Source organism: Protopterus annectens, chromosome 8.part0, assembly GCF_019279795.1.
Source record: "Protopterus annectens isolate FY-2018-M chromosome 8.part0, PAN1.0, whole genome shotgun sequence".
NCBI lineage: Eukaryota > Metazoa > Chordata > Ceratodontiformes > Protopteridae > Protopterus > Protopterus annectens.
Window position 1 is genome coordinate 1,643,056,866 of NC_056741.1, and position 22,768 is coordinate 1,643,079,633.

Here is a 22,768-nt window from a genome sequence, read left to right on the forward strand (position 1 = left end):
AGCACCGTGGTGTATGGTGAATTTTGTGGAATGATGCATTTTGCACCTTGTTTCTCATAAGGCATTTGGTCCATGGATTAATAGACTTTGTAGCTACAGTTGGGCCATGGCTTAATAAAGTCCTGGTATGGCAGGGTAGGAGCATCACATCCTGCTCATATGTGAAGGTGAGTACATTAAAGTTGTGTACACCTCCCTTGGCTGTTCCTTTGGTGATATTACTGAAGGATACATTAAATTTATGTGGTTGTATTCTGAATAGTTTTATGAAATATTTTATTAATAAATGGACCACAGCAGTTTGGAATGCTGAGAGGCATAATACTTCTCGGCACTTGAGCAATCACTTGCCAGAATATGTAAAGGCACGTTACAGACGTGAACAAGTCACTTTAAGGATTACATGTAAGATTATTTCTGCAAAAAAAAAAAATCCTTTCCTTTAAGGTCATTAAAAAGACTTGCCTAATAAATGCTGGTCTTATACTGGTATTAGAGTCCTGATTGCCAGAATGTGTTTGGCTGACCCCACCAGGTTGTAAACAGTGTCCTGCAATGGGTGGCTTTTTGACTTTGGATGCAGCTGTGGTAATAGTGTTATTTTCAGGCTTCAAGTTTGGTTAAGATGTCCTTCAAGGATGCATCTGCAGTCCTGTATTTGTACCAGTGATATTACCGAATGTTATAAGTGGTAGTTGGGTCAGTGCAACTTAATGAGCATCCAGTGTTGCGGTTCACTCTAACAGAGATTCACTAGAAGCTGGGCTGGACCTAGCACGAATTATTTGACAAAGTGGGTTCTGGATGTTCTTCGTGTTTCACTGTTGCAGTCATCACATTTGGGTTATCTGCCTGCAGGTAACCCTCAGCCGGCCTGAATACCAGAGTCTTTGAATTTCTGCATCAGATGCTGTCTCTTCCATGATGTCAGGTCGTCAGGGGTATAAAACATGCAGCCGATGCCATTACATCAGTTTTTCTTGCTGTGTGGTGCCCGAAGCAGAAGCAGTTCGCAAGTGCCAGTCATCCGTCTCCTGAAATTTTCGTTTTCGAGTTTCAAACCCGAAGTCTTCAAAAAAGAGAAGTACCCCGTTGGGGATCCTTTTTCTTGCTCTAACCGAAGTCAGTAAAAGTTAACAGTTGTCTTACCTGTGGAAAGCAAATACCTCAGAGATTTTCGTTTGTGCTGCATCCCCTGTTTAGGCCCAGACCATGACGTCCCTCGATTTCAGTTTTGTGGCTTGTTCAACGCCCAAACTATTAATCGTCGGGCTATTTTTGCAGCCAGTTACCTTTGTACTCTATCTGTGTACTCCGAAATGGCTTCGTTAAGCCATCCGACTACCGATCTTCCAAAAAAAAAAAAACATAAGGGTAAAGACAGAGACCGACCACATAGGTCCAAAACTGCCGACGATGCTTCAGTTAAGCTAGTTGCCAGTCTGCCGGTACTCTGTTAGGTGCTTTTGCAGCCCCTGATACCCACTACTTCAGATTCGCAGGCCTCTACTGAGACCCATTCGGAGTCTGGTATGCCGCGAGATGCTTCTTCGACTATGGAACATGTGGATGTCTCTACCTTGGATGGGTCCGGAGCCGCTGTGCAGGCACCGGCTTCTGAGGGTGTATTCAGGCCTACAGACATTCATGTTAAACAGACGCCATCATTTTCATCCAAGCCAAAAACTCGCACTACGCCTAGAAACCCGACGACCAAACTGCAGGCTTAGGCCCATATGCCTCAAAAACAAAAATGCTTAGAATGGCTGAAGACCTTATTACCTTGGAGGGGGAAGGCTGGCTTCCTCTAAGAGACCTAGAGCTGATTTTCTTTCTGAATCTTTTGATCAGGAATGTGATATTTCTGCTCCTTCTGATTACCAGGATTTGCCCTTATCTACTTATGAGGATTCTGATGCAGAGGATTTCGTTCCCTCTGCTTCCCCTCCAGAAGATCTTTCTTTCGGTGAAACCTTGCATACTCTTGGGGAGCATTTCTGCTGGGAAGGCCAGGATTACTAGAGTCCAAAAAGAGACTTGGGGAATTCTTACTCCTTCCTCAACACAGGACTTTAGCTATCCCTCCTGTTCTGGACATTGTAGATGATGCTTTCTTGGAATCTAGCCTTACCCCAGACACACTACCTCCAGCTCCCAGAAAACCTGACAGGTACTACAGAGTGCCTGACTCTCACAAGTTCCTCTTCAAGAATACTTCTGCAGATCCAGATACCATTTCCCAAGGATCAAAAGGCTTTAAGGCTACTGCTGCCAAAAATCCTACCTCTTCTGATAGAGATTCTAGAGCCTTAGGCAGATGGGGTATGAAGTTATACACTTCTGCTACTTTGGCCATTAGGGTTTTAAATTGCCAGTTTCATATGTTAGTGTCAGCAGCATATTATGGGACTACTTAAACAGAAAAGGATGTTGATTCCTGACTGTGCTGAACACACAGAATTGCAAGATTTAATGCATTCTGCAGAACAAGTTGGTAAACATACTTTGCAATGTGGTTTTGAAGCTTTAGAAGCATCTTGCAGTACTGCTGTCACTGGGTCTGTACTTGGAAGGCATGCTTGGCTTAATTATTTTATTTATTTTATTTTACATTTGTTGACCGAGGTAGACCGACTGGATTCATGTCCATTTTCAGCGGAGGCCCGGGGGGGGGGGGGGAGCTCCAGGGTATACGTAATGAAACATAGTAATAAGGACAATATAACTGAAAACAAAGGTGAGACATAGCAATGCAGTCAAATACAAGTTTGCTATTACCGTTAATACTTGACAGTCAAAATTAGACAGGTTCATGACATTAGTAGATGCTAGTTAGTCAGGAGAAATAAAAACACATTAGTATTGACATCTATTAGATTTTTATGTACATTTATTAAAGCTGGCTTAGCCAGGTTTGTTACAGTGGCAGTGCCAGTTTAGTGCCAGCTGTTTGAGTTTGGTCTTAAATTGACTTAGGGAGGAGAGCATAGAAATGTCAGCTGGGAGTTGATTCCAGGTTCTACCTGCAGAGTTTGCCAAGAGAGCTTCCCCTGCTGTATTGTTGGTTTTGATTAAGAATTTGGAGTTTATTTGAGGATCTAAGCAGTCTCTGATTATTTTGTGCGATGATAATATTACTATGAGCTGGAGTGTTATCTGAATTATAGAAAATTTTGTTAGCTATGATCAGAAGGTTATGTTGTATGAGACTGGGGAATTCTAGCCACCCAAGCTGTTTGAGGTTGATGCAGTGGTGGGTTCTGCATGGCTGGTCAATGGCAAACCTAGCAATGTGATTTTAACAGATACAGTCTGTTTAGTAGTGACTTGTTTAGATTAGACCGAAGGGGGAAGCATATGTAAATGTTGAAATTAGGTGAGAGCGGGCAATGGCAATCCTAGCTGGAGGGGTTAGAAAGGCTTTAATTCTATACAACGATCCAAGTTTTTTATTGGTGTTCTTTATTATTTGATTAACATGAAGTTCAAATTTTAGGTTATTGTCAGTAATGACACCGAGCAGTTTTGCAGAGGGGTCTGGGAAGATAACAGTGCCATCTTTTTGCATTAATGGTGAAAGAGAAAGTTGCAGACCTTTGAATAGGTGAGAATAGCAATATTTTACTTTTTGGGGGATTTAATAATAGCCGGCGACCAGTGAGCCAGTTTTGTACAATATTAAAGGTGGAGTGGATAGCAGACTTCAAATCTGAGGGAGATGTGACTGAGCAAACCACAGTGGAGTCGTCAGCGTATTGGATACAACTGACGTTTGGGATGACAGTATACAAGTTATTAATAAAAATTGAGAACAGTATATGGAGCCTTGTGGTACTCTAAGGGTGTTTGGTAGTAGTTTAGAAAGCTTGTTCTGCCAAAGAACAGCCTGCTGCCTCCCAGTCAGGTAGGAATTGAACCATAAAAGGACATTAGAGTCTAGATTGAATGTTTGCATTGGTGTGTAACAAAAGTTGGCGTTCTACCATGTCAAATGCCTTGGAGAGATCCAAGAGGGCCGAGGAGATGCGATTATTATTGAGGTTGCTGTTTATTGTGTTGGTAAAGCCACGTAGGACTGAGGTAGTACTGTGGTGTGGCAGAAAGCCATGTTGGGTATCGGCCATGAGGTGATTTTGGATTAGGTGGTGCATGAGTTGTTTGTGTATACATTTTTCCAATATTTTTGCAAGTGGTGAAAGTATAGCTATGGGTCTATAATTGGAGAATTCAGTGGAGGAGCCTCCTTTATGTAGTGGGATAATATAGGATGTTTTCCAAATGGTGTGAATTTTTGCCTCTGCTATAGTGCGGTTAATTAATATTGATATTGGATAGGCTATAGCATCAGTTGATTTTTGAAGGTATTCAGCAGGTAGTTGGTCAGCAGATAAGGAACAAAACTTGCCAGATCATGTTAAAGCTAAATTACTGGATGCTCCCTTAAACCAAGACTGCCTTTTTGGCAACAAAGCAGAAGTCCTCAAAAGGCTGGAGGAAAAAGCTAAATCTATGCAAACTGTTAAAGATTTCCTACAAGTACAGCCTCCCAGATTTAGTAGGCATTGGCCTTCAAAGAACTGGTCCTTTCCAGTCCCTTCCAGGCCTTCCCAGTCTAAACCCAGGAACAGCAGACCACCTAGACTACATTATCAGGCTACGCACAGACCTTATCAGTGGGGGGGCTCCCACTTCCAAAGCAGGGAGTAGTAAGCCACCCCCCTATGGAAAAATGGCACAATGACTTAACCTTAACCCTTCCAAGCCCTGCTCAACTACCTGCTCCCTTAGGAGGAAAGCTCACCCTGCATGCAAAAAACTGGGAACTCCTTACCCAGGACAAATGGGTTTTGAACATAGTCTCCCAAGGATGCAGATTCCACTTCCACAGACTACCAACCCCAAATGATTGGCCAGATCTACCTCCAAATCAATGGGCAGAGGCCCAACAACAGGATGATGTCCTTCAAGAATGCAACTGCAGTCATAACATATGGGTTGTCCTGCCTCAGGCAGCCCTTCTTCGGCCGAATTCCGAAGTCTGGGTCCGGCGTCGGCTGGTGTCGCCTCCTCTCCGACGTCACAACGGCTGGAGTACAAAGGCATCGGCCGACGCCATCTTCAGTCTTTCTTGCCACGCGGTGCCCGAAGCAGAAGCAGTTCGCAAGTGCCGGTCGGTCAGCTCCTGTGTTTTCAGTACCAAAGTCATCTAAAAGCTAAGTACCCCGTTGGGGAACATTTATTCTTGCCTCAGCCGATGTCAGAACAAATTGAGAAAGTTAATAATTGTTTGTCTTGTGGTAAACAAATATCTCATAAGGACTTCCATTCTCTCTGCCTTCCCTGCCTGGGCCCAGACCACGACGTCTCGGCATGTGCTGCCTGTGCTTGCTTTAATAAGAGCACTCTCAGGCGCCGGGCAGAATTCGCTGAGGACTTTTTCGGTGAATCTTTTGCGTATATCATGCCGTCGGATCAGCCGACATCCCAATCTGCTAAAAAACGCAAGGACCGGGACAGACACCCTCGGCCCGCGTCCACTACCGATGCTACTCCTAAACCCTCTGCTAGTGCTCCGGTCCCTTCGGAAGTGGTAAATCCACAGCTCTAGGCCGACGACACAGCGTTAACACGACCTTCGGTCTCGGAGATCTCTCCGGTGCCGGTTGTTGATTTTCCTCCGGAAACCGAAGTTCTGGATCTACCCGACACCATTTCTGTGGACAAGGGTACGCCTGCATGTGGGGCTGCAAGGCCTCCTGTATCCATGTCCATCAAGGCCTTTGCACGTGCTAAGGCTGCCAGTCAGGCCAAGGCCCATCCTAAACCTGCTGCCCAGGCCCCTTCATCTGATAAGCAGATCATGTCTCTGGCTGCAGATCTTATTTCCCTTATCAGGGGGACTCAGCCTCATCCGGACAGGGGTTCTCAGCCACCTGCAGAGAAAAGGCCTAGAACTGAGCAGGCGGACGACCTCTCTTCGGATGAAGCCTCTGGGGATTCTGAGCATTCTGAAACCCAAGAAGAATCCTTCCAGGCCTACGAGGACTCTGATGCTGAGGAATCAATTCCCTCTGCCTCCCCTCCAGAGGATTTCTCTTTTGGTGAAGTCCTGCATTCCATGAGGAAACATTTCCATTGGCAGGGTCAGGAATTCTCTGACTCTAGGAAAAGGCTTCGTATCTTCCTCAAGCTTCCCCAGCACAGACCTTTGGCTATTCCACCTGTTATGGATGTTTTGGATGATGTTTTTTCTGACTCCAGTGCTAACCCTGATTCCCTTCGTCCTGCTCCTGTCAAGCCAGACAGATATTATAGGGTCCCTGACACTCACAAGCACCTTTTTAAGGCCCACTCTCTGTGGATCTAGAAACTATTTCACAGGGCCCCAAGGGAGTGGCTACCTCCTCTGCCAAAAACCCTCTGCCAGTGGACAGAGAAGCAAGGTCCCTGGAGAGATGGGGTAAAAAAGTATATACCTCTACTACCCTAGCCATGAGGTCACTTAACTGCCTTTTTCACATGTTTCAGTACCAAGATTTTCTCCTGGATGACTTACAGAAAAAGTTAGCCTCTCCTGAGCCTATTGATAAAAAGGCATTGCAGGATCATATACATAACACTCAGCAGGTTAATAACCATTTTCTTCAGTGTGGTTATGATGCAATGGAAGCTTCATGTAGGGCAGCTATGACTGGGGCTGTGATACGTAGACATGCTTGCTTAAAGGATCAGTCTTTGCCTGACCATGTTAAAGTAAAGTTACTTGATGCACCTCTGGAAAAACAGAAGCTGTTTGGTGCTAATGCACAAGATGTACTGAAATCCATAGAGGAAAAAGCAAAGTCAGTACAGACAGTCAAGGATTTCCTTCAGGTTCAGCCACCCAGATTCAGCAGAAACTGGCCCTCAAAGAATTGGTCCTTCCCCGGCTCGGACAAGTTTCAAAGGGGAAAAAGCAGACGTGCCCAAGGTAGAGGGCAATACTGAGGATCTTACAGGGGCCGCCAATGGCAACCTCCAAATCAAAGAAGTGGAGCAGATAGTTCAGCTGCACCACAAGGACAATCACAATGACTTGTCTTTCATACCGCCTACAAAGGTTCAAAGAGAAGCACCTTCGGGCGGAAAATTATCCTTATTCTCTCAAAACTGGCATATCTTAACCAAGGACAACTGGATTCTGGATTTGATAGACAAAGGTTACAGATTCCACTTCCACACATTACCAATAAGACAAGGCATGCCAAACCTGTCACATCATCAAAGGGCAGAGGCGCTCACTCAAGTTTCCAAGCTGTTAAGTATAAAAGCAATAGAAAGGGTTCCTCCTCAGGAGCAAGGTCAGGGATTTTACTCAAGACTGTTCCTTGTTCCAAGAAAAGAAAACAAATGGAGACCCATACTGGACTTGTCAACTCTAAACACTTTTCTCATGGTGCCAAAGTTCAAAATGCTGACGTTGCAGCAACTCCTTCCCATGCTGGGCAAGGGGTCTTGGCTGGTCACTCTGGACCTCAAGGAGGCATACCTGCATGTCCCAATCAGACAAAGCTGCAGAAGATACCTCAGATTTCTTGCAGGGACAGAGCATTATCAATTCTCAGCATTGCCGTTTGGCTTATCTACTGCTCCCAGAGTGTTCATGAAATGCCTGGCATCAGTAGTGGCACACTGCAGACTGCAGGGGATTCAAATATACCCCTACTTGGACGACTGCCTCATACAAGCAGACAACAAACAAACCTTAAAAGAAAATTTGGACTGTGTCATGCATCTACTGCAGGCCTTGGGATACACAGTCAACATTCAGAAGTCAAAACTACTGCCATCCCAACAGATTATCTTCCTAGGAGCCAAACTGGACACAGAAAACCAAATGGCCTACCTCACAGAGGAAAAGCAGCAGCATTTACCAGAGTACTTCAAAGGCCTAGCAAAACTCTCCCAGCTGACTGCAAGGAAAATCCTGCAGGCCCTGGGGTTCATGGCATCTTGCATCCTTCTGATACCTTTGGCAAGACTTCATATGAGAAAGCTGCAATGGTATTTAAAAAACTTATGGTCTCAACACAGCCAAAGCCTAGAGGACATAATCCCACTTATTCCATGTCTGCAAAAGGAATTCTTATGGTGGGCTCAAGCCAGTCAGCAAAACAAAGGCATGTCTTTCAACAGACCTCAAGCAGGCCAAATGATTACAACAGACTCCTCAGACCATGGATGGGGGGTGCACATGGAGGGCAGATGCATTCAAGGTCTTTGGACGCCAAAGGAAAGGCTGCTGCACATAAACCAAAAGGAGATGTTGGCAGTGATACATGCAATCGAAGCTTTCGAAAAATCACTACAACAAGGGCATTTGCTAATAAGGACAGACAACACCACTGTCATGTGGTACATAAACAAGCAGGGAGGCACTCATTCCTATCCCCTCTGCAGACTAACAATGCTTCTCTGGGAAAAATCTCTGAGCCTGAAGATAGTTACAATCCCAGTTTGTACCAGGCAAGGACAATGTACTGGCAGACCAGCTGAGCAGAAATTTAATGGATCCACACGAATGGATGCTGCACCCTCACATTTTCTCTCAACTGACGAAGACATTGGGAAGACCGGACGTAGATCTTTTTGCTTCCCACTTAAATCATCACCTGGAAAAGTTCTGCACAAGGACTCACCACCCTCTAGCCTGGAAAACGGATGCTCTCTCCTTCAGCTGGAATTCTCTAAAAAATTATGCATTCCCTCCTCTGCCTTTGCTGACCAAGGTGATACTGAACATCAAAGCAGAACAACCAACAGGCATCTTGATAGCTCCGGACTGGCCAAGGCAACACTGGTACCCATTACTATTGACCATAACTCAGAACAAACCATGGCCTCTGACCCTATGGCCCCTGTTCTTAACACAACACAATTACAGGACTGTACATCAAGACCTGAAAACATTACATCTGACAGCCTGGAGGCTACCATGATTTCTCCACCTAACTCTCTTTCCAAATCAGTTCAAGAGATCTTGCTGGAAGCACGCAGACCTTCCACCAGAAAAACCTATTCAGCCAAGTGGAAGAGATTCAGCATCTGGAATGCCAACAGGGGTCAGGACACAGCATTACAGAGTATACCTCAGATATTAGAATACTTGGCAGAACTATTTCATACTGGACTCTCATACTCTTCAATAAAGATTCATGCCTCAGCAATCTCAGCAAAATACAACTGTGACCCTCCAGTGTTTTCACATCCTCTGCTAAGGCAGTTTCTAAGAGGGATAAAGAATATCAAACCTCCCAGAAAACAGCCAGTACCTGCATGGGACCTCAATTATGTGTTGGAAAAATTAACTCTTCCTCCATTTGAACCAGCAGCAACTTCAGAAATGCAATTTCTTTCATGGAAGACCGTCTTTATTGGCAGTCACATCTGCAAGGAGAGTTTCGGAGATTCAGGCACTCATGGCAGTGCCTCCCTTCCTCATTTTCCATCAAGACAGAGTTTCTCTAAGAATCCTACATTCATGCCAAAAGTTATTTCCAGGGTGTCTCTAAATCAAGCTATTCACCTGCCTACATTCTTCCCCAATCCTCAAAATAGGGGGGAAAAACTACTGCATACTTTGGACATACACAGACAACTACGTTACTACTTGGACAGAACTAAGGCCACCAGAAAGTCTGACCAACTGTTTGTAGCCTATGCTGCTGGAGTACAAGGAAAAGCAATCTCCAAACAAACAATTTCAAAATGGATTGGACATTGCATCAGGTTCTGCTATTCATTCCATGGAAAAGGTGTGCCAACAAATATTAGGCCACATTCCACTAGAGCTTTAGCCACTTCCACAGCTTTCCTAAGAGGAGTGGCAACAAAGGACATTTTAGAGGCTGCTACATGGAGCTCCGTGCATACATTTACCAAGCACTACAACCTGCCTTTTTACTCCAGATCCCGAGCAGGCTTTGCTTTGGCAGTCCTGCAGGGGATTTTAGCTACACCATCCTTATCATAGATCCATCCACCCCCAGCTTGGCTATGGTATTCAACCCATATGTTATGACTGCAGTTGCATTCTTGAAGGACATAGTACAGTTTTGTACCTACCATAAATGTAGATGTCCGATAGATATGCAACTGCAGTCGGATTTTCCCACCCTCCTACCCCTCTGTATCCTTCTTTTTTGGGTCCCTACCCCTTATCCCATTAGCTGGGGGTATTTCCTATGGTGTATCTGTTTATTACTGTTGTGCATGTTTGGAATTATTTTTATCCATTACCAAATTTAGCCTTCTTAGGAGGGCACCTGGCATCTGGGGCAAGAAACACCGAAGAAGATGGCGTTGGCCGATGCAGCCGTTGTGATGTCGGAGAGGAGGCGACACCAGCCGACGCCGGACCCAGACTTTGGAATTCGGCCGACCGAGGGCTGCCTGAGGCAGGACAACCCATATGTTATGACTGCAGTTGCATATCTATCGGACATCTACATTTATGGTAGGTACAAAACTGTACTTTCTTCATGTTTCACTGTTGCAGTCATCACTTTTGGGTTATCTGCTTGCAGTAGCCCTCAGTCGGCCTGATTAGCAAAGTCATGGGTCTTGCATCGGTTACTGTCCCTTCTTCCATGACGTCAGATCGTCAGGGGTATAAAACATGCAGCCGACGCCATTACATCAGTCTTTCTTACCATGCAGTGCCCGAAGCAGAAGCAGTTCACAAGTGCCGGTTGGCCAACTCCTGAAATTTTTGTTTTCGAGTTTTAGAACTGAAGTCTTCAACTAAAGCTAAGTACCCCGTTGGGGAAACTTTTTTTCTTGCTCCTTACTGATGTCAGTAAAAGTTAATAATTGCATTAGTTGTGGAAAGCAAGTACCGCATAAAGATTTTCATTCGTACTGTATTCCTTGCCTAGGCCCTCACCACGACATACCGTACTGTCGGTTTTGTGCTTTATTTAATCAGTCCGTCTTTTTTGCCTCAAAATATTTCGGTTCTCGGTTTAATTATCCAGAAATGTCTGTTAGCCATCCGACTACCGGGATTCTGAAAAAATGCAAGGATAAAGACAGAGACAGGCCACCGAGGTCCAGAACTGCTGACAATGCTTCTCCTAAGCCAGTTACCAGTGAGGTGCTTTCGCAGCCCCTGATACCCGATGTTCATCATGTTTCACTGTTGCAGTCATTACACTTGGGTTATCCTGCTGGCAGGCTACCTACAGTCGGCTAGATTTCCAAAGTCTAGGTCCGGCGTCGGTTGCTGTCGCCTCTTCCCTGACGTCAGTGCTCCAGGGGTCTAAAAGATGCAGCCAACGCCATTTTCTTCAGTCTTTCTTGCTGCGCGGTGCCCAAAGCAAAAGGAGTTTGCAAGTGCCGGTCGGCCGACTCCTGAGATTTTCGAAATAGAGTTTCAGAACCGAAGTCTTCAATAAAGCTAAGTACCCCGTTGGGGAAACGTTTTCTTGCTCCAGACCGATGTCAGTAAAAGTTAATAATTGCATTTCTTGTGGGAAGCAAATACCTCATAAGGGCTTTCACTCTTGCTGTATTCCTTGCCTAGGCCCTGACCACGACGTTACTAGTTGTCGGTTTTGTGCTAGATTCAAGAAACGTACTATTAAATTTCGTTTTGATTTTGCTTTACATTATTTTGGCCGAAGGTTTAATTACATAATGCTGCCGGAACAACCGATGACTGGAATTTATAAAAAACGCAAAGACAAAGAAAAAGACAGGCATCCAAGGTCGAAAACTGACGACAAAGCCTCTTTTAGGCCAGTCGCCGATTCTCAGGTGCTTTCGCAGCCCCTGACACCCACTACCTCAGAGCCACAGGCTGTAACCAACAGCCACGTGGAGATACAGAGGCCTGTGGAAACTCAAGGTATTGGGCCTGTGGAAACTATTCCCTGAGATGGGTCTGGAGCCGCTGAGCAGGCATCGGCTTCTGAGGGTGTTTTCAGACCTTCACAGCTTACTATTAAGTCCACTACAGCAGCCAAGGCAAAGTCAAAAACACCATTAAAGACAAGAAAACAAGTGCAACATTCTCCTGAACAGTCATCCATGCCAAAGAAACAGATGCTTAAAATGGCCGAAGACCTAATTACTTTAATCAGGGGTTCCCATCCCCCTCCTGACAAAAGGCCTAGGCAAGACACTGACTGACTGATTCCTCTGACCAGGTTTCTATTTCCTCTGATTCCTCTTCTGATCAGGGATATTCTCTACCTCCCTATGAGGACTCTGATGCAGAAGAGTCTATACCCTCAGCCTCTCCACCTGAGGATTATTTTTTTGGGGAAACCCTGCACACCATGAGGGAGCATTTCCATTGGGAGAGTCAGGGTTACTCAGAATCCAAGAAAAGGCTCAGAGATTTTCTTTTATTGCCTCAACACAGGCCCCGGCTATTCCCCCTATGCTTGATATTGTTTATTATGTTTTCTCTGAATCCAGTCTGTCTCCTGATTCTTTATCCCCTGCACCAGTCAAGCCAGACTGGTACTACAGGGTCCCTGACTCTCATAAATTTCTTTACAAAAACCCTGCTGCAGACCCAGAATAAATTTCTCAGGGCCCTAAAGGGGTTAAGGCTTCCACTGCTAAAAATCCTATCCCCTCTGATAGGTATTATAGAGCTCTGGATAGATGGGGGAAAAAAGTTTACACTTTGGCTACTTTAGCTGTAAGGGCTTTAAATTGCCAGTTTCACATGCTTAAATATCAGCAGTACCTCATGTCCTTGTTAAAACAGAAAATGGTTACAAACTCTGAAAGTCCTGACAATAAGGAAATGCAGGATTTATTGCATGCAGTTGAACAAGTGGGAAAGCATACTCTTCAATGTGGTCTTGATTAATTATAGGCTTCTTGTAGAGCCGCAGTTACAGGCTCTGTCATTCGTAGGCATGCTTGGTTGAAAGAACAAAGTTTACCTGAACATGTTAAAGTAAAATTATTGGATGCTCCGCAACAGCATGATACTTTGTTTGGTGTTAAGGCAGAAGAGATGTTAAAGAAGATGGAGGATAAAGCAAAATCAATGCAGACAGTAAAGGATTTCTTACATGTTCAACCACCTAGGTTTAGCAGAAACTGGCCTTCAAAAAATTGGTCCTTTCCAGTATCAGACAGGCCACAAAGAGGCAGATACAGACGCCCAAGAGGCAGATCTCAGCCCCAAGGCTCGTACAGACCAAAACAATGGGGTGCTTCAGCCCCCAAAGGAGGAGAAGACAAATCACAACCTTGTAGGAAACGGTCCCAATGACTTCCCTCTACAAATGCCAAGCACTTATCTTTTGGTAGCACCCTTAGGGGGCAAGCTAGCACTTTTCTCAAAATTGGCACATAATCACCCAGGACAAATGGGTACTGAATATTGTTTCTCAGGGTTATAGGTTCCACTTTCACACCCTTCCAAAATCAAAAGGTATGCCAGACCTGCCACAAAACCAATGGGCAGAGGCACAAAAACAAATTGCTGCTCTCATGGACATGGGAGCTATTCAACGAGTACCACAGCAAGAACAGGGACCAGGATTTTACTCGAGACTTTTTCTAGTACCCAGAAAGGACAAAGCCTGGAGACCAATACTGGACTTGTCAATCCTAAATACTTTCCTGTATGTTCCAAAATTCAAAATGTTAACACTACAGCAACTTCTATCTATGCTGGGCAAGAAGATTTGGCTTCCTCCTTTGGACCTCAAGGAGGCATACCTGCATGTCCCAATCAGACAGTCTTGCAGAAGATACCTCAGATTCATAGCTAGCTCAATGCATTACCAATTCTCTGCACTGCCCTTTGGCTTATCTACTGCGCCCAGGGTCTTCACAAAATGCCTGGCACCAGTAATTGCATTCTGCAGACAAAAAGGAATTCAAATATATCCCTACATGGACGACTGCCTTATTCAAGCAGAGAGCAAGGACATTCTTCTAAAGCATCTGGCGTTTGCAAAAAGATTACTAATTTGCCTAGGGTACACAGTAAAAGAAAAGAAATCAAAACTAATGCCCTGTCAAGAGATGATAATCCTGGGTGCAAGCTTAAATACAGCTGCCCAGATGGCTTATCTCACGCCAGACAAACAAAGGCAACTGATTACTTTCAAATGATGGCAACCAAGACCCAGCTCCCTGCAAGAAAAATTCTGCAGGCCCTGGGCTTCATGGCGTCCTGCATTCTACTAATTCCATATGCAAGGCTGCATATAAGGAAACTACAATGGTATCTAAAAAGTGTTTGGACTCAACATTTGTCACAGCCTGGAAACGATTATAACTTTAATTCCCTGCCTACAACAGGAGTTTCGATGGTGGTCCCAGGCCTGTCACCACAACAAGGGACAGCCTTTCACCTTACCCACAGCCAGACAGACAATTACAACTGATGCATCAGATTATGCCTGGGGGGCACATATGGCAGGAAAATGTATTCGGGGCACATGACCCAAGGAACAAATGCATCTTCACATCAATCAAAAAGAGATGCAAGCTGTACAGAATGCCCTGACAGCTTTCATGGACCAACTACATCCAGGACAACTATTAATAAAGACTGACAGTACCACTGTTATGTGGTACATAAGCAAGGGGGCACACATTCCTACCCCCTATGCAGGCAAGCCATGACTTTGTGGAATACAGCACTAACCTATCAAGTACATCTGCAGGCACAATTCCTGCCAGGAACAAAAAATACACTGGCAGACGAACTAAGCAGAAATCTCATGGATCCGCACGAATGGAAACTAAATCCACAACTGTTCAGCATGATAATGAGGAAATGGGGATGCCCAGACATAGATCTTTTTGCCTCCCCTCACAATTGCCAACTACAAAAATTCTGCACAAGAACAAAGCCTTTCTATATCCAAATACGGATTTCAGTCTGCCTACTGTGTTAACAAAAGATACTTAACATAAGATTCTACAATCAAATGTGTTAACTGAACATATTTCCTTATATTCTAATCTACTTACATCTATATGATTTTTCATGTATCAGATACCTTAATTTTGTACTGTACTTTCACCTGTTAAACTTTGAATTGTTTTTGTTTTGTTTTATGTATAATATTGTATTGTACGTTCGAGGAGCTTTTCTCCCCGGGCCTCTGCTGAAAATGGATATGTATCCAGCTGGACTAGCCTGGTCAACAAATGTAAAATAAATAAATAAAACCCATCACTCAAGCATGGAAAGTGGATGCTCTATCATTCAGCTGGAAATCCCTGACAGTTTGTCTTCCCTCCACTGCCCCTTCTTACCAAGGTGCTCCTAAAAGTCAGACGAGAGGCCAAAGATGATCCTGATTGCCCCAGACTGGCCACGCCAACACTGGTACCCAATCCTAAAGAGCTTGTCTCAAGGCCCAGCCTGGCCTTTACCTCAAATTCCTCATCTTCTGACTCAACAAAACAATCCGATTCTGCACAGTCAACTCAGAACCTTAAATCTGGCTGCATGGCAGATAATATAGTCACTCAGACCACACCTCTCTCTAAAGCTGTTATGGATGTCATTTTAGAAGCCAGGAGGCCCAACACTAGGAAATCTTATGCAGAAAAATTGAAGAGATTCTGTGCTTGGAACCAGGCACAAGGACTCAAACCACTTGTTCCAAATATACCTCAGATTTTACAATGCCTAACTGAGATGCTGGACAAAGGCCTATCCTTCCCATCAATTAAGATCCATGCCTCTGCCATTTCAGCTCATTACAATATGGAAACTCCAATTTTCTCTCATCCACTACTAAGGCAGTACCTCAGAGGGGCAAAAAACATAAGACCCCCAAGAAGAGCACCGATACCTACATGGGACTTCATTTTTGTTTTAGAAAAGCTCACACTGCCTCCTTTTGAGCCAGCCAATACAGCTGATATAAAATTCTTATCATGGAAAACTGCTCTGCTCCTAGCAATAACTTCAGCAAGAAGAGTCTCAGTTACAGGCACTGATGGCAGTGGAACCTTTCATCACTTTTCATCAGGACAGGGTTTCTCTTAAGGACAAACCCAACATTTATGCCAAAGGTAGTATCCAGTGTGACTCTTAACCAAACCATTCATTTGCCAACATTTTATCCAAATCCCCAGAATAAAGGGGTGAGACTTCTGCACGCTTTGGACCTACACAGACAGCTACGCTTCTATTTGGACAAAACAAAAGCTTTCAGAAAAACTGAGCAACTGTTTGTAACTTATGCTGCAGGATCACAAGGAAAGCCTATCTCAAAGCAGACTATTTCAAAATGGATAGGACACTGCATTTGTTTCTGCTATTCACAACATGGCAAGCTAGTGCCTAAGGGCATTAGGCCACATTCAGCCAGAGCAGCAGCCACTTCAGCAGCCTTCCTCAGAGGAGTACCAACCAAAGATATTTTAGGGGCTGCAACCTGGAGTTCAGTGCACACTTTCACCAAGCACTACCACTTACCTCTCTACTCTAAATTCAGAGCAGGCTTTGCCACTGCAGTTCTGCAGGGCCTTGTAGCTTCTCCTAATCCTATTTAGGTTCAGCCACCCAACCTCAGGTTTGGGATTCAACCCAAGTGTAATGACTGCAATAGTGAAACACTATGAACATAGTACAGTTGTGTACCTACCATAAATGTAGATGTTCGAGTGTATTCACTGTTGCAGTCCAGGTTGCCCTCGCACCATCCCCCTTTCTTTTGCTGGGTCTTATCTGTACTTCTTTATCCTATACAACCTTTTTGGGTGTATTTGCTTGTAGATGAAGGAAATGTTATTTTTGTGCATGCATTTCATTTTGCTATATTTTTCAGCCTACCTGTATGGGGCACCTGACATCTGAGGCAAGAAAAACTTAAGAAAATGGCGTCGGCTGCATCTTTTATACCCCTGGCGCACTGACGTCAGGGAAGAGGTGACAGCAACCGACGCCGGACCTAGACTTTGGAACTTGGCCGACTGCGGGTAGCCTGCCAGCAGGATAACCCAAGTGTAATGACTGCAACAGTGAATACACTCTAACATCTACATTTATGGTAGGTACACAACTGTACTTTACTTCTGATTCACAGGCCTCTACTGAGTCCCATTCAGAGTCCGGTATGCCACGAGATGCTTCATCTATGGAACCTGCAGATATCTCTACCATGGATGGGTCCGGAGCCGCTGTGCAGGCACCAGCTTCTGAGGGTGTATTCAGGCCTATGGACTTGCATATTAAACCGATGCCTCCTTCTTCTTTAAGGCCAAAATCTTGAACAATGCCTAAAAAAAAACGACGCCCAGACTGCATGCTCGGGCCTCTATGGCTAAGAAACAAATAAGAATGGCTGAAGTTCTTATAACTCTAATCAGGGGAAGCCAGCATCCCCCTTCTAAGAGACTTAGGACTGAAGTTGTTTATGAATCTTGTGACCAGGATTCTGATTTTTCTGATTTTTCTGATTATTCTGATTATTCTGATGATCTGGATTTGCCCTTATCTACTTATGAGGATTCTGATGCAGAGGACTCTATTCCCTCTGCTTCCCCTCCAGAGGATTTTTCTTTTGGTGAAACCTTACATACTCCAAGGGAGCATTTCCACTGGGAAAGCCAGGATTTTTCTGATTCAAAAAAGAGGCTTAGGAATTTTACTCCTGCCTCGGGATAGGCCTTTAGCTATTCCTCCTGTACTAGACATTGTTGATGCTTTTTCAGAATCTAGTTTGGCCCCTGATTCCTTGCCTCCTGCTCCCAGAAAACCTGACTGATATTACAGGGTTCCTGATTCACACAAGTTCCTTTTTAAAAATCCTATTGCGGATCCAGAGACTATTTCACAGGGACCCAAGGGTATTAAGGCTTCTACTGCTAAAAATCCTACCCCTTCTGATAAGAGACTGTAGGATGCTGGATAGATGGTGTAAGAAGGTTTACACTTCTGCAACCTTGGCCATTAGGGCTTAAATTATCAACAACATGTTATTGGATTGCTTAAACAGAAAATGATGTTGATTCCTGACTGTGCAGAAAATAAATAATTATAGGATTTAATGCATTCTGCTGAACAGGTTGGAAAACCTACTTTGCAATGTGGATTTGATTCTTTAGAAGCCTTTTGCAGGGCTGCTGTTTCTGGTTATGTGCTCAGAAGGCATGCTTGGCTTAAGGAACAATATTTACCTGATCATGTTAAAGCTAAGTTGTTGGATACTCCCTTAAATCAAAACCACCTGTTTGGCAACAAGGCTGAGGAAGTTCTTAAAAAGATGGAAGATAAAGCTAAATCTATGCAAACTGTTAAATATCAGCCTCCTATATTTAGTAGGCACTGGCCCTCTAAGAATTGGTTCTTTCCAGCCTCTTCAAGGTTTTCTCAAGCCAAACTCAGACGTAGCAGAAGCCCCAGGTTTCAGTCACAGGGGACACATGAGACTAAGCAGTTGGGGGTTTCTGCACCCAAATCAGGGAGTAGTAAGACCCCCCCCTATGGAAAACAGTCTCAATTACTTGCTTCTAAAACTTCCAGGCACTTCCCAACTGAATGCTCCTTTAGGCTGAAAGATTGGTCTGCAGGCCAGAAAGTGGGAACTCATTACCCAGGACAAATGTGTTTTAAATAATAGTGTCCCAATGATACAGATTTCACTTCCACACCTTACCAACACCAAGTGGGTGGCCAGATCTACCGCCAAATCAGTGGGCAGAGGCCCAAAATCAAATACTCTCTCTCTTAAGCATGGGGGCTATTCAGTTGATACCAGAAGAGGAAAAGGGACATGGGTTCTATTCAAGACTTTTCCTGGTACCCAGAAAAGGCAATACATGGCATCCTATCCTGGACCTTTCTACTCTAAATACCTTTCTGGTGATTCCAAAATTCAAGATGCTGACTCTTCACCAGCTGCTTCCTATGCTAGGCAAAGATGCATGGTTGGCAACACTAGACTTAAAAGAAGCATACCTGCACATCCCTATCGGAGTCTTGCAGAAAATACCTATGCTTCAAAGCAGACTACATGCACTATCAGTTCTCTGCACTGCCCTTTGGCTTATCTACTGCGCCCAGGGTCTGCACAAAGTGCCTAGCTCCAGTCATTGCATTCTGCAGGCAAAGAAATATTCAAATATACCCGTATCTGGACGATTGTCTAATTCAGGCAGAAACCCAGGACATACTTTTGAATCATCTGGCCTTTGTTCAAAGGGTACCCACTTGTCTGGGTACACCATAAATGAAAATAAATCACACCTGGTACCCTGTCAACAAATTATATTCCTGGGAGCAAGCTTGAATGCAACTTCCCAGATGGCTTTCCTCACGCCAGAGAAACGGATTCATTTGACAACCTACTTCAAACAAGTGGCCACAAAAACCCAGTTATCTGCAAGGCAAATACTGCAAGCCTTGGGGTTCATGGCCTCCTGCATTCTTCTAATTCCAAATGCAAGGCTGCATATGAGGAAACGACAATGGTATCTCAAAAGCCTATGGTGTCAACATTCACAGGATCTAGAAGCAATGATTCCTGTCATACCTTGCCTACGCCTAGAGTTCCTTTAGTGGGCAGAGGCCTGCCACCAAAACAGGGGACTGCCATTCACACTACCCCCTGCTGCCCAAACCTTAACAACAGATGCATCAGACTATGCATGGGGGGCCCACCTGGCAGGGAAGTGTATTCAGGGCAAATGGAACCCAAGTCAAATGCACCTGCATATCAGTCAAAAAGAAATGTTAGCTGTACAGAATGCTCTGACAGCCTTCAAGGACCACATTCTTCCAGGACAATTAATGATAAAGATGGACAACACCACCATTATGTGGTACATAAACAAGCATGGGGTATACATTCTTAACTCCTTTGCAGACTAGCCATGGCATTGTGGAACACAGCCCTGAGCTATCAAGTACATTTACAAGCTCAATTCCTGCCAGGAAAACTAAATACACTGGCAGACGAACTAAGCAGAAACCTCATGTACCCATATGAGTGGAAACTGGAAGCAAGGATTTTCAACATGTTGACAAGCAAATGGGGGAGCCCAGATATAGACCTGTTTGCCTCCCTCCAAACTATCAGTTGGACAAATTCTGCACAAGGACTCTCCACAAAAAGCTTGGAAAGTGGATGCTCTGTCCTTCAGCTGGAAAAACCTATCAGTTTATGCCTTTCCTCCTCTGCCTCTGCTCTCCAAAGTACTACTAAATATCTAACAAGACAAACCAAGGACGATTTTGATTGCACCAGACTGGCCACGCCAACACTGGTACTCCCTCTTGCGCAGTGCGTCACTGTGGGCTCCATGGCACCTGCCTCAGACTCATACTCTATTGTCTCAGCAGGAGAACCAAATTCTGTATCTTCCACTTCAAACACTGAATTTAGCAGCCTGGCTAATTACATAATTTCTCCTTCACCATCCCTCAGTAAACCAGTGATGGATATCATTTTAGAGACAAGGAGGCCCAGTACCAGAAAGTCTCTTACGCTGAAAAATGGAAAAGATTCTGTGCCTGGAACCAACGTCAAGGGATAAGCACAACAGTGCCCAATTTACCTCCGATTTTACAATACGATGCTTCATAAGGGCCTGTCTTTCTCCTCCATCAGAATTCACACCTCAGCCATCTCAGCTCATTATAAAACAGAACCACCCCTCTTCCCTCATCCACTGCTTAAGCAGATGTTCATCGTGCATACAGCTGCAGTCATAACAGATGGGTTCTCCTGCCGTCAGGCGGGTCCTCGGTCGGCCGAATTCCAAAGTCTAGGTCTGGTGTCGGTTGTCGTCGCTTCTTCCCTGACGTCAGTGCGACAGGGGTATAAAGGAACCAGCCGACGCCATTTTCTTCAGTCTTTCTTGCCGCGCGGTGCCCGAAGCAGAAACAGTTCGCAAGTGCCGGTTGGCCAGCTCCTGAAATTACGAAATCTGGAAACCAAAGTCTTCTTAAAAGCTAAGTACCCTGTTGGGGAAACTTTTCTTGCCTCTGACCGATGTCAGACAAAGTTAATAATTGTATTTCTTGTGGGAAGCAAATACCGCATAAGGATTTCCATTCCCTCTGTATACCTTGTTTAGGCCCAGACCACAACGTCTCGGTCTGTCGTTTTTGTGCTACATTCAACAAACGCGCTATTAAGCATCGGGCGGAGTTCGCCCAGCATTATTTTGGAAAAGCATTTAACTATACTATGTCGTCGGATACTCCGACTCCGGTTTTGTCTAAAAAAACGCAAAGACAAGGACCGACACACGAGGTCCGCGGCCTCTACCGACACCACGCCAAAGCTAACTACATGTGGTCCGGTTCTCAGTGAGGCGCCTACGCAGCCCCTGATTACTGACGACACTTCTTTGACGGTGTCTCCTGTGCCCGAGGTCACAGGCTCCTCGGCCCACACCCCGACTACAGATACCGAAGCCACTCTTGGCGTTGAAACTCAGAATGTGGACAGGTCCACCTCCACTCAAGGTGTCTTCAGACCTTCCTCTTCTTTCTCCATCAAGGCTTTCACAAAGTCTAAAGCAACCATGCACCCTAAGAGACCAGCTACACAGGGGCCATCTCCAGGCCCCATGCCTAAGAAACAGATGCTTAAAATGGCTGAGGATTTAATTACTCTAATCAGAGGCTCTCAACCCCCACTGGACAAAAGGCCCAGAGTGGAGGAAGATTTCCTCCTCCTCTGATCAGGGCTCCATTCTTTCAGAGCACTCTGATGAGGAACATTCTTCCTCCCCTTTTGAAGATTCTGATGCAGAGGAGTCCATCCCTTCTGTATCCCCCCCCCTGAGGATTACTCATTTGGGGAAACTTTGCATACCTTAAGGGAACACTTCCACTGGGAAGGCCAGGATTATTCAGATTCCAAGAAAAGGCTCAGGGAATTTCTCTTCTTACCTCAGCATAGGCCTCTGGCTATACCTCCTGTCTTGAACATACTAGATGATGTTTACTCGGAGGCCTGCCTTAACCCGGACTCTCTACCTCCAGCTCCAGTTAAGCCTAACAGGTACTACAGGGTTCCTGACTCACACCAATTTCTTTACAAAAGCCATGCTGCTGACCCAGGAACCATCTCACAGGGCCCCAAGGGAGTTAAGGCCTCCATTGCCAAAAATCCATTGCCTTCCGAGAGAGATTCCAGATCCTTAGAAAGGTGGGGAAAAAAGGTATACACCTCGGCTACCTTATCCATGAGGGCCTTAAACTGTCAGTTTCATATGCTAAAATACCAACAGTTTTTATCACAATTGAAGAGTAAAATGTCACAACCTGAACAACCAGACTTGAAGGAGTTGCAGGATTTGATGTATAGTGCAGAACAAGTGGGTAAGGATACCTTACAATGTGGTTTTGATGCTCTAGAGGCCTCATGTAGAGCTGCTGTTACAGGATCAGTCATATGTAGGCATGCCTGGCTCAAGGAACAAGCCTTGCCTGATCATGTCAAAGCTAAATTACTAGACACCCCTCTTCAAAAGGATGTACTATTTGGTGCTAATGCTGAGGAGGTATTAAGGAAAATAGAGGAAAAGGCTAAATCAATGCAAACTGTGAGAATTTCTACAGGTTCAACCCCCACGTTTTAGTAGAAATTGGCCTTCCAAAAACTGGTCCTTTCCTGCCACAGACAGACCCCAAAGAGGCAGATACAGGTGTCTGAGGGGCAGAGGACAATCCCAAGGCTCGTATAGAGGCAGACAATGGCAAGCTCCTACACAAAGATGTGGTGAGGACAACTCGCAATCTTTCAGAAAGCAAACCCAATGACTTTCCCCTTTG

The 22,768-nt window shown here is 44.8% G+C and overlaps 1 protein-coding gene across 2 annotated transcripts in view; it reads left to right on the plus strand.

The window, feature by feature from the left end:
- The window catches only part of ACAD8 (acyl-CoA dehydrogenase family member 8), a 599,439-nt gene that overhangs the window by 136,397 nt on the left and 440,274 nt on the right, over window positions 1-22,768 (plus strand). The window lies entirely within an intron of this gene.